The sequence below is a fragment of the Callithrix jacchus genome, chromosome 5 (genome assembly GCF_049354715.1).
Source record: "Callithrix jacchus isolate 240 chromosome 5, calJac240_pri, whole genome shotgun sequence".
In the NCBI taxonomy this organism is placed as follows: domain Eukaryota; kingdom Metazoa; phylum Chordata; class Mammalia; order Primates; family Cebidae; genus Callithrix; species Callithrix jacchus.
In genome coordinates this window covers 131,327,545-131,340,194 of record NC_133506.1, presented here as the reverse complement: position 1 = coordinate 131,340,194, position 12,650 = coordinate 131,327,545, and the positions used below count along the sequence as shown (strand labels likewise).

Here is a 12,650-nt window from a genome sequence, read left to right as displayed (position 1 = left end):
AAAGAAATACTTTTTTCTAAGAGGCTGAGGCAGGAAGATTGCTTGACACCAGGAGTTGGAGGCCACAGTGAGCTATAACAGCTCCAATACACTCCAACCCAGGCAACAGAGCAAGACCCTGTCTTTAAAAAAAAAAAAAAAAAAACAGGCTGGTGTGGTGGCGGCCACCTGTAATCCCAGCTGTCTCTCCTTGGCAGGAAATGGCACTGCTGAATACCCAGTTGCTTCAGCCAAACCTGGCATCTTTGATTTCTTCCCTTGCCTCCCTTATCATATGAAACTGTCAGCAAGTTCTGTGGGCTCTAACTCCAATTACAACCCTAATCTGTCCATTTCTGTCATTTCCAACTCTGCGACCTGGGTCCAGGACATCATCAACACCTGCTGTACTAGTTTAGTAGCTCCTAAGTTGTGCTCACTTCGGCAGCACATATACTAAAATTGGGATGATACAGAGAAGATTAGCATGGCCCCTGCACAAGGATGACACGAAAATTTGTGAAGCGGTCCATGTTACAAAAAAAAAAAATAGCTCCTAAGTAGAACCCTGCTTCTTCTCTAGCTCCCTGTTATCCAGATTTCACCTGTCAGAAGGTGTTTCCACACCAGAAGTCAGGTCATGACCCTCCCCTGCATTCCTTCATACTTAAATGGCATTCCATCATACTTAGACTAAAATCCCCAGTTCTTATGGTATAGTGGTAGTCTATTACTGAATAATAAACTGCCCTGGAATTTGGTGCTTTAAACAATATACATCTATGCCAGGCGCAGTGGTTCATGCCAAAGCAGGTGGATCACCTGAGGTCAGGAGTTCCAGACCAGCCTGGCCAACATGGTAAAATTCCATCTCTGGCCGGGCTCGGTGGCTCACACCTATAATCCCAGCACTTTGGGAGACCGAGGTGGGTGGATCACGAGGTCAAGAGATTGAGACCATCCTGGCCAACATGGTGAAACCCCATCTCTACTAAAAATACAAAAATTAGCTGGGCATGGTGGTACGCGCCTGTAGTCCCAGCTACTCAGCAGGCTGAGACAGGAGAATTGCTTGAACCCAGGAGGCAGAGGTTGCAGTGAGCCGAGATCGGTCCACTGCACTCCAGCCTGGGTAACAGAGTGAGATTATGTCTCAAAAATATAAATAAAGTAGGGATCACTGGGGGCCCTCATGGGGCCAGCTGTCGCATGTGACCTGCAGGCCCTTCCTGTTTCCATCCTTGCTTCCTGCCACTCCTTGCCTGCAGGCTCAACATACTCCAGCCACACTGGCCTTCTCTCTTTTCCCGCAACATACCTCGTGCCTCAGGACCTATGCAGCAGCTATTCCCACAGCCGGAATGCCTTCCCCAGGAGGTTTCCAGAATCAGAATGTCCCCTTCTCTGAGCAGACTCCCTCGACTCTCAAGCTAATATGCTCCCCAGCTTCCATCATACTGACTTTTTATTTTTTCAGAATACTGATCTTTGCCTGCTCCATTTGTTTGTTTATTTGTTCATTTCCAGTCTTCCTCTACTAAGATATAAGCTTCATACGAGCAGGAAATTGTGTCTATTTTGGTCATTGCTGTTTTCCCAGTGCTGAGAGCAGTGCCTGGCATAGATTCATGTAACTGATGGATGAGCGAATGAAGGGCTTTCCAGGGTCTCATGCAGTGTCCCACAAGGTCATCCACATACTTCTGACTTCGTGCTTTCTAAGCATTCTTTTGACTCAGCTTCTTGAGTGCCTTAAAACCACCTAGGGGGTGTCCTATGAGACATTTATCAGTAATAATAATGATACAATAATAATAATATCAATAATAGTTAACCCTTATGTAGGGTTTACTATGTACTACAAACTGTTCTAAGTGCTTTACATAATAACTATTATGAACATTTCAGAAATGAAAAAATTGAGAACACAGTCTTCTTTTTAATTTTAATTTTTTTTTTTTTTTTTGAGGTGGAGTTTTGCTCTTGTTGCCCAGGTTGGAGTGCAATGGCGCGATCTGGGCTCACTGCAACCTCTGCCTCCCGGGTTCAAGTAATTCTCCTACTTCAGCCTCCTGAGTAGCTTGGATTACAGCCATGTGCCGCCATGGCCAGCTAATTTTGTATTTTTAGTACAGACAGGGTTTCACCATGTTGCCCAGGCTGGTCTTGAACTACTGACCTCAGGTGATCCGCCTGCCTCAGCCTCCCACAGTGCTGGGATTACAGGCGTTAGCCACTGCGCCTGGCCTCAGAGTCTTTTTTTTTTTTTAACCCTTTTCCAGTCTAGAAGAAAAAAGGGGGCTGGGTGTGGTGGCTCACATCTGTAATCCCAGCACTTTGGGAAGCCAAGGCAGGCGGATCACAAGGTCAGGAGTTTGAGACTAGCCTGGCCAATATCGTGAAACCCTGTCTCTACTAAAAAAAAAAAAAAAAAAATATGTGGGCGTGGTGGTGGGTACCTGTAATCTCAGCTATTCGGGAGGCTTAGGCTGGAGAATCTTTGAACCCCGGAGGCAGAGGTTGCAGTCAGCTGAGATCATGCTGTTGCACTCCAACCTGGGCAACAGGGCAAGATTCTGTCTCAAAAAAAAAAAAAATGCAGCTTACTACCAGCGCTTATTTAATTTCACTTAAACACGCTCTTTGAGGCTGAAGGATATCTGACTGATTTTCAATGTGAAAATAAAATATAAAATCTGTTCTTGGATTTATTTCTAAACAGAACTAACATCAGAACTATCTGAATCATCCTAATTTCAGGAAAATCAAATTCATCAAATGAATCTTTGGCCAACAACTGTTCAAGAACATGTTAACATCACTTGTAGGAATGCTATTTTTTCTAGGATTTGATGTTTTCAGCTATTGAGAATTTATTTATTTGTTTGTTTTTTTATTTATTTATTTTTGAGACAGCGTTTCACTCTTCTTGCCCAGGCTGGAGTGCAATGGCACAATCTCGGCTCACTGCAACCTCTGCCTCCTGGGTTCAAGCAATCCTCCTGCCTCAGCCTCCCAAGTAGCTAGGATTACAGGCACCCACCAACATGCCCAGCTAATTTCTTGTATTTAGTAGAGCTGGTGTTTCTCTATATTGGCCAGGCTGGTCTCAAACTCCTGACCTCAGGCGATTTACCTGCCTTGGCCTCCCGAGTAGCTGGGATTACAGGCAACTGCCACCATGCCTGGCTAATTTTTGTATTTTTAGTAGAGATGAGGTTTCACCATGTTGGTCAGGCTGGTCTCAAACTCCTGACCTCAGGTGATTTGCCCGCCTTGGCCTCCCAAAGTGCTGGGATTACAGGCATGAGCCACAGTGCCCAGTCTTTTTAATTTTTTTTTTTTTAAGATGTGCCCAGTCTTTTTAATTTTTTTTTTTTTTTTTTCACCATGTTGGTCAGGCTGGTCTTGAACTCCCGACCTCAGGTGATCTGCCTGTCTTGGCCTCCAAAGTGCTTGGATTACAGGCATGAGCCACCACGCCTGGCTGTCTTTTTAATTTTTTTAGAGACAGGGTTTTGCTCTGTCGCTTAGGCTAGAGTGCAGTGGCACAATTGTGGCTCCACTGCATTCGTACATTGGTCTTTCTCTCTCCCTCCCTCCCTCCCTTCCTTCTTCCTTCCTTTGTTTCTTTCTTTATTATATTTTGAGAGGGAGTCTCAATCTGTCGCCCAGACTGGAACGCAGGGGTACAATCTAGGCTTACTGCAATCTCTACCTCCTGGTTCAAGTGATCCTCCCATCTCAGCTTCCTAAGTAGCTGGGATTACAAGTGTGCAGCACCACGTCCATCTAATCTTTGTATTTTTAGTAGAGACGGGGGTTTCACCATGTTAGCCAGGTTGGTCTCGAACTCCTGACCTCATGTGATCTACCCTCCTCAGCCTCCCAAAGTGCTGGGATTACAGGCATGATCATGACTGGCCTACTTTTTGTTTGTTGGTTTTGAGATGGAATTTTTCTCTGTCACTCAGGCTGGAATGTAGTGGCACAATTGCGGCTCCACTGCAGCCTCCTGCTCCTGGGCTCAAGCAATCCTCCCACCTTAGCCTCCCCAGTAACTGGGACTACAGGCAGGTGCCACCACGCCCGGCTAATTTTTTAAATTATTATTTATTTATTTTGAGACAACGTCTTGCTCTTTTGCCCAGGTTGGAGTGCAGTGGCATAATTATGGCTCACTGCAGTCTCAACCTCCCAGGCTCAAGTAATCCTCCTACCTCAGCCTCCCAAGTAGCTGGGACTACAGGTGTGAGCCATCACACTCTACTAACATTTTTTTTAGTTTTTGTAAGAGATGGGGTTTCGCCATTTTGCCCAGGCTGGTCTCGAACTTCTGGGCTCAAGCAATCTGCCCTCCTCAGCCTTCTGAAGTACTGGGATTACAGGCGTGAGCCCTTGTGCCCAGCCTCATGCATCAGTCTTAAGATTCTTGCTTAGCACAGTTATCGCCTGCCTGACCCAATGGGTACACTTCTGGGTACACTCAAATCTGAGAGGTGATGAGTTGCCCCTGAGAAGGAAGATGCCCCCAGAGGAATAACTGTTGCCTGTTGCACTTCCCTATGGAAGGTCATTTCCCCATATGGTTACTCCTCCTTGTGTAAGAGGAGTGATGGGTTTGTATCAGTTCACTTGCAACTTTTTGCCCAGGATCCTTTCAGATCAAGGGCAGGAATTTGCAGTGTGACTGGCTGGTGTTTGGAGGTGCTGTCAATACCTGTGAATATGATATCCCTGTTCAAAACAATTGGTAAGGCTGGGTGTGGTGGCTCACGCCTGTAATCCCAGCACTTTGTGAGGCTGAGGCAGGAGAATCACTTGAACCCAGGAGGCAGAGGTTGCAGTGAGTGAAGATCATGCCATTGTACTCTAGCCTGAGCAAAAAGAGGGAAACTCTGTCTCTCTCTCTCTCTCTTTTTTATAATTTTAAAAATAAAAAATGAAAGGTATACCACCCCAGTCAAACTCCCTACCTGGCACTGTCCCCAGAGCGGGCCAGGTGCTTGGCGCCAGAAGCCTTTTTTATTCAGTCTTCCAACAAAAACTCTGTCTCAAAAAATAAATCAATAAATAAAAATTTTTTAAATAGAGATTTAGTAGTTTTTGTTTGTTTGGTTTTTGAGATAGAGTCTTGCTCTGTTGCCAGGCTGGAGTGCAGTGGCTCTATCTCGGCTTACTACAACCTCTGCCGCTGGGGTTCAAGTGATTCTCCTGCCTCAGCCTCCCAAGTACCTGGGACTACAGGTACCCAACACCATGCCTCGCTAATTTTTGTATTTTCAGTAGAGACAGGATTTCACCATGTTGACCAGGATGGTCTCCAAATCCTGACCCCAAGTGATCTACCTGCCTTGGCCTCCCAAAGTGCTAGGATTACAGGCATGAGCCACCATTCCTGGCCTCTGCTTAGTTTTTGACAATCCCTTGCCAGGTTGGTGGTGTCAGATGTCCAAGTTGTCACTGTTCCTTATTTGCCACCTTCTCCAGGTGAAGGAGTGGGGTCAGGGGTCAGTTGGCATAGCACTGATTGTGTGAGCAATGTCAGTTAATAAATGCAGGTGCCCTCCCTGGGAAAGCAGTTCTCCTCTGCTCAGGAGTAGACAACCCTGTGGCCGAGCAGTTCGTCTTGGAAGAGAAGACCAAGGAACACAAGTTGTTGCCTTGGTTTTGTTTGATTTTATCATGAGGTGTGGTTAGCACGTGGTTTAGAAGTGAATGAACTTTAGAACTCCTTGGAGCCGGGCGCAGTGGCTCATGGGTCAGGTGCAGTGGCTCAGACCTGTAATCCCAGCACTTTGGGAGGCTGAGGCAGGCGAATCACCTGAGGTTAGGAGTTCGAGACCAGCCTGGCCAACAGGGTGAAACCCCATCTCTACTGAAAAAAAAACACGAAAATTAGACAGGCAGGATGTTGCAGGTCTGTAATCCCAGATACTCAGGAGGCTGAGGCAAGAGAATCACTTGAACCCAGGAGGCAGAGGTTGCAGCAAGCTGAGATTGCGCCACTGCACTCCAGCCTGGGCAACGAGAGTGAAACTCCATCTCAGAAAATAAGAGGCTGGGCGTCGTGGCTCACGCCTGTAATCCAAGTACTTTGGAGACCAAGGCGGGTGGATCACCTCAGGTCAGGAGTTCAAGACCAGCCTGACCAACATGGTGAAACCCCGTCTTTATAAAAAAAAAAAAAAAAGAGAGAGAGAGAGAGAGAGAACTCCTTGGATGTCTTTATTAAACTGAAGTTCAGATCTATTTGCCTTTCTAGTAGTAAGCCCTTGAATTCCCACACATTCCCTTTGTGTCCTCACAGGACTTTCTACCACTGACCTCTCTTCCTCTTAAGACATCCCTGCAGATGTAACACCACCATATCTATGTTCTGGAAGGCAGAAATGTGAGACAACCAGGATAAGTGGTTTTACTCAGGATCACACAATAAATGGACTGTGGGTAGAAGCTGAAAATAAACCCTAAGCTTGTCATTCATTATACCCTTTCCACAGTGGGAGAGATTAGGCTGACTTTCCATTGCTGTTTGAGCTGGCAAGAGGAGTGGGCGCCTTATTTAGGGAGCAGAGGCCTGCTTCACACACCCCTGGAGATCCCAGCCGATTTGAACATGCCATTCCAGCTTCTAAACCAGAAGGGAAAAATCTGAGCTTAACTTGAAGGTACAGTATGCAACCTTGTTTTCTTTGTCCTTAATAAACAACCACGCTATTCCAGGGTTGCAGAGGAGCAACTTGGCCAAAGATGTTTTAAAATCTGTGGTCCACAAATGAGGGTAATGGTGATTCCGTGTTGGCACTAACACAAAATGTCGGAGAGAGTTCTCCTGCTCTCCTCTTTAAAGTTTGCATTCATCATGCTATTGAAACTGGCTTATGCCCATAATCCCAGCACTTTGGGAGGCCAAGGCGGGCAGATCACGAGATCAGGAGTTCAAGACCAGCCTGGCCAATTTGAAACCCCATCTCTACTAAAGATACAAAAAATTAGCTGGGTGCGGTGGCGTGCGTCTGTAATCCCAGCTACTTGGGAGGCTGAGGCAGGGGAATCTTGCCTTGCTTGAACCCCAGAGGTGGAGGTTGCAGTGAGCTGAGATTGGGCCATTGCACTCCAGCCTGGGCAACAGGGCAAGACTCCATCTTAAAAAAAAAAAGAGGCTGGGAGAGGTGACTCACACCTGTAATCCCAGCACTTTGGGAGGCTGAGGCGTGCAGATCACGAGGTCAAGAGATTGAGACCATCCTGGCCAACATGGTGAAACCCGTCTCTACTAAAAACTATAAAAATTAGCTGGGCGTGGTGGTGTGCCCCTGTAATCCCAGCTACTTAGGAGGCTGAGGCAGTAGAACTGCTTGAACCTGGGAGGCCAAGGCCGCAGTGAGCCGAGATCACACCACTGTACTCCAGCCTGGCGCCTGGTGACAAAGCAAGATTCTGTCTCAAAAAAAAGAGAAAGAAAGAAAAGAAAGTAAGTAACCAGGCACAAGTATGAGCATCCAGTAGATAATAAAAACCAAATTTATCTGATTGGGAAAAAAACCCAAAGATTTAAAATATAGAAACATACGAAACAGACTTTTTTGTCCTACTTAGCATTGTAATACCAGTTGTATTTAGGAAAGAAAAATTATATTCGTAAAAAATAAACATTTGGCCGGGCACAGTGGCTCATGCCTACAATTCCAGCACTTTGAGAGGCTGAAGCGGGAGGATCACTTGAGCCCAGGAGCTGGCGACCAGCCAGGGCAACATAGGAAGACCTCATTTCTATTTATTTTAAAAATAAATGAATAGGCTGGACACTGTGGCTCATGCCTGTAATCCCAACACTTAGGAAGACGGAGGTGGACGGATCACTTGAGGTCAGAAGTTTGAGACCAGCCTGGCCAACATGGTGAAACCCTGTCTCTACTAAAAATACAAAAATTAGCTAGGCATGGTGGTGCATGCCTATAATCCCAGCTACTGGGGAGGCTAAGGCACGAGAATCGTTTGAACCCCAGAGACGGAGGTTGCAGTGAGCTGAGATTGTGCCACTGCACCCCAGCCCACAAGGCAGAGTGAATGAAACTCCATCTAAAAGTAAATAAATAAAGGGAGGGGATCATGGATGCAAACTTTGAAAGTGGGAGAAATCTGTCTTAGAGTTTGTTCTAGTGCCAATGCTAAATCACCATGACCCTTAGTGTTTGAAATCAAGTCTTTGTCCCCAGATGTTCTACCCCGGTCAGAGCCTGTAGACCTGGAACCCTGCTTGCTGCTGCCTTCCAGGGGCTGCTATTCCAAAGCAGCGCACCTCACTTAGTTACTTATTGGGACATGTAGAGAGAGAGGTTATTGGATACCAGTACTAGAGGAAGACGGCCCCTTGCTCCCTCAGATGGAATCGTGCATGCGGAGGTACTTTTGAACTGCAAAGCATGTCAAAAACACTCTTATAAAATCTCCCTCTAACAGTGGGAATAAGCTACGTAAAGAAGGTAGCTTTATTTAAGGATGATTACCAGATCCCTGCCTTGATTTTCACCACAAAAAGTTGGGGTAATTGATAGCTGTTTGTAAACCCCCTTTTCTATCTTTGGATGACAGAGGCTTTGTGCGGGTGTGTGATGTGTCATCAGCTGTTATTCCACCTGGCCTTCTGTAGCCTCCTCTTGAATTGCGGGCTGCTTGGTTAGTTTTCATTGCAATCCTGTCCTTTCTTCTTGTGTCCATAGAAACTACCAGTAATGCAGGGGCTTGTCCTTTCTTGGAGCCTCTAAGATTCTCACAGCTTTGCTCTGAACCCAAGAGCTTTTCCCCTTAAACCAAGAAATAGGGCTGGTGTGTCTGTTGGTGATGTCTTCTAACTCAAACTAAAGTGTTTCTCTTTCTTTCTCTTTCTTTTTCTTTCTCTTTCTTTCTCTCTTTCTCTTTCTTTCTTCCTTTCTTTCTCTTTCTTTCTCTCTCTCTCTTTCTTTTTTCCTTTTTGAGAGGGAGTTTCACTCTTGTTGCCCAGGCTGGAGTGGGTGGCGGCGATCACGGCTCGCTGCAGCTTCCGCCTCCTGAGTTCTAGCAATTCTCCTGCCTTGGCTTCCCAAGTAGCTGGGATTACAGGCGTGCATCACCATGCCCAGCTAATTTTCACCATGTTGGTTAGGCTGGTCTCAAACTCCTGATCTGCCTGCCTTGAACTTCCCAAGTGCTGAGATTACAGGTATGAGCCACCATGCCAGCCAAGGGTTTCCTTTCCATTTGAATGATGTTTACGATGTGTCCCACTAAGAGGGATCTTGCTCAGGATTTGTTCGTAGGGGACCAGAGACCTTGTACTCATACTTTGATAGACTGGCTAGCCAGTCATCCTGCAGAAATAGTTTGTGTCTCCAGCATGAAAAGACGTGTACTAAAAACCCAGCTTTGTGTCAAAGAGCATGCATTAAATGTGCTTCATTATTTTAGTGTCTTTTAGAGCTTGTTACTTTTTATTTTTATTTTTTGAGATGGAGTTTCACTCTTGTTCCCCAGACTGAAGTGCTAATTTTTTGTATTTTTAATAGAGATGGGGTTTCTCCATGTTGATCAGGATGGTCTCAAACTCCCAACCTCAGGTAAACTACCCGCCTCAGCCTCCCAAAGTGCTGGAATTACAGGTGTGAGCCACTGCACCCAGCTATTTTTATTTTTGAGATGGAGTTTCACTCTGGTTGCCAGACTGGAGTGCAATGGCATGATTTCAGCTCACTGTAACCCCCGCCTCCCGGGTTCAAGTGATTCTCCTGCCTCAACCTCCAGAGTAGCTGGGATTACAGGCGTGCATCACCATGCTCAGCTAATTTTGTATTTTTAGTAGAGATAGGGTTTCTCTATGTTGATCAGGCTGGTCTTGAACTCCTGACCTCAAATGATCTGCCCACCTTGGCCTCCCAAAGTGCTGGGATTACAGGCATGAGCCGCCAAGCCCAGCTGATTGTTTTTCATTATTTATTTTATTTTATTTTTGTTGTTGTTGTTGAGACGGAGTCTCGCTCTTGTCCCCCAGGCTGGAGTGCAGAGGCGTGATCTCGGCTCACTGCAACCTCCACCTCCCAGGTTCAAGCTTCTCTTGCCTCAGCCTCCTGAGTAGCTGGGATTACAGGTGCCTGCCACCATGCCTGGCTAATTTTTGTACTTTTAGTAGAGATGGGGTTTCATCATGTTGTCCACAGTGGTCTCAAATTCCTGACCTCAGGTGATCCACCCACCTCGGCCACCCTAAGTGCTGGGATTACAGGCATGAACCACTGTGCCTGGCCTTATTTATTTATTTTTAAAAGGTAGTCAAGTGAAGCAGTGAGATTGGAGAAGGAATAAAAAAATCTGTAACTGGTTGTGATCAGCTAGCCGTAAACCCCGCTGTGCACAGACCAGCCAGGAAATTGGTTGACTAAGGAACATGTGAGAAAGTTTCTAATGTGTTTGATGCAGTTTTCTTCAGTGTTCTTACAACTACTGAGGCAGAAGGTGTGGGGGTCACAAGCTGTGGCTAGTCAGACAGACCCAAGTTTGAATTCTAGATCTGATACTTAACTGACAAAGGGACTTCTTTCTAAACCTCAGTTTCCTCGTCTGTAGAATTTGAATAATGATGGAACTTTCTCGTTGGCTTGTTAAATGAGATCATGAGCAGATGTGAAGTAAGTGGTAAAACGTAGATGAAGTCATTGTGATGGTTAGTTAAACACAGAGCTGAAAAAGAGAGGGAAATAAACCCCTTAATTGGAAGAGAAGGAGCTAAGTTAAATTGCACACAGCATTTTATAAGCCTTATGTTTAAAATTATTTTGGAAAGCCAGGAACTGTGTCTCATGCCTGTAATCTCAGTACTTTGGGAAGCCAAGGCAGGTGGATCACTTGAGCTCAGGAGTTTGAGACCAGCCTGGGCAACATGGCGAAATTCTGTCTCTACTAAAAAAAACAAAAATTAGCCGGGTGTGGTGGCACACACCTGTAATCCCAGCTACTCGGACTACGAACTGAGGCATAAGAATGGCTTGAACAAGGGAGGCGGAGGCTGCAGTGAGCCAAGATCACACCAGCCTGGGCTACAGAGCAAGACTCTGCCTCAAAAAACATAAGTAAATAAAAAATAATAAAATAAAATTTATTTTGGAGCCCGGGTGCGGTAACTCACACCTATAATCCCAGCACTTTGGGAGGCCAAGGCAAGAGGATTGCTTGAGCCCATGCTTGAGATCACCTCGGGCAATATAGTGAGACCCTGTCTGTACAAACAGTTAAAAAATTATCGGGGTGTGGTGGTGCATACCTGTAGTTCCACCTACTCAGAGGCTGAGGTAGGAGGATCACTTGAGCCTAGGATGCGGAGACTACAGTGAGCCATGACTTCGCCACTGCACTCCAGCCCAGGCAACAGAGCGAGATCCTGTCTCAAATAAATAAAATTTATTTTGGAATAGGTAATACATACACATAAAAAATTCAAAAGATGGCCGGGCACAGTGGCTCATGCCTGTAATCCTTGCACTTCAGGAGACTGAGGTAGGCGGATTACCTGAAGTCAGGAGTTGGAGACCAGCCTGGCCAACATGGTGAAACCCCGTCTCTATAAAAATACAAAAATTAGCCAGGCGTGGTGGTGCATGCCCATAATCCCAACTACCGAGGAGGCTGAAGCAGGAGAATCACTTGGATCTGAGAGGTGGAGGTTGTAGTGAGCTGAGATAATACCACTGCACTCCAGCCTGGGTGACAGAGCAAGACTCCATCTTAAAAAAAAAAAAAAATTCAGGCTGGGCGAGGTTGCTCACACCTGTAATCCCAGCACTGTGGGAGGCTGAGGTGGGTGGATCACCTGAGGTCAGGAGTTCGAGACCAGCCTGACCAATATGGTGAAACCCCGTCTTCAAAAAAAAAATTCAGGCCAGGCGCAGTGGCTCACGCCTATAGTCCCAGCACTTTGGGAGGTCTAGGCGGGTGGATCATGAGGTCAAGAGATCAAGACCATCCTGGTCAACAAAGTGAAACTCCGTCTCTACCAAAAATATAAAAATTAGCTGGGCATGGTGGTGTGCCCCTGTAGTCCCAGCTACTCGGGAGGCTGAGGCAGGAGAATTGCTTGAACCCAGAAAGCAGAGGTTGCGGTGAGCTGAGATCGTGCCATTGCACTCCAGTCTGGGTAACAACAGCGAAACTCCATCTCAAAAAAAAAAGAAAAAAATTCAGAAGACATAAAGAGGTATACAGTGAAAAATATGTCTCTCTCCCACCCTTGTCTCCTACCTCTTGGATTTCCTCCTCTGAGGCAACTAATATATGAGTATCCTCCCAGAATTTCTCTTTGAGTTAAAAAACTACCTCCCAGGGAAATTCATGTCGAAGAGTACCGCGATGGGAGCATTCTCACAAATATTTTGCTAAGTATTAGGAAGAGCAGTGTGATAATAAAGACAGCTGCCTGTGTGGTCTTGTTGGACCCTGAGTTTCAGGAGTATTTTGACAACATATTTAGTTCTCTGCAGCCTGAGCCAGACTGGATGAAGTCTTTCTAGCTATATTAAGACACATAGGCTCAGAAAAGCAATATGATTCAGAAGCAGAATTGACAGCTCCCCAAGCAGAAAGTCCCTCTCCAGGAGCCACCTTGCTTCATCTTTCATGAAGGATATCCGGGCTGGGCGAGC

General features: G+C 46.0%; 1 non-coding gene across 1 annotated transcript; it reads left to right on the top strand.

The window, feature by feature from the left end:
* The first annotated feature begins 411 nt into the window (after positions 1–411).
* LOC118154213 (U6 spliceosomal RNA) lies at positions 412–518 on the top strand. Its single transcript, XR_004744105.1, has one exon. It is a non-coding gene; the product is annotated as a U6 spliceosomal RNA (small nuclear RNA).
* The last annotated feature ends 12,132 nt before the right edge of the window (positions 519–12,650 follow it).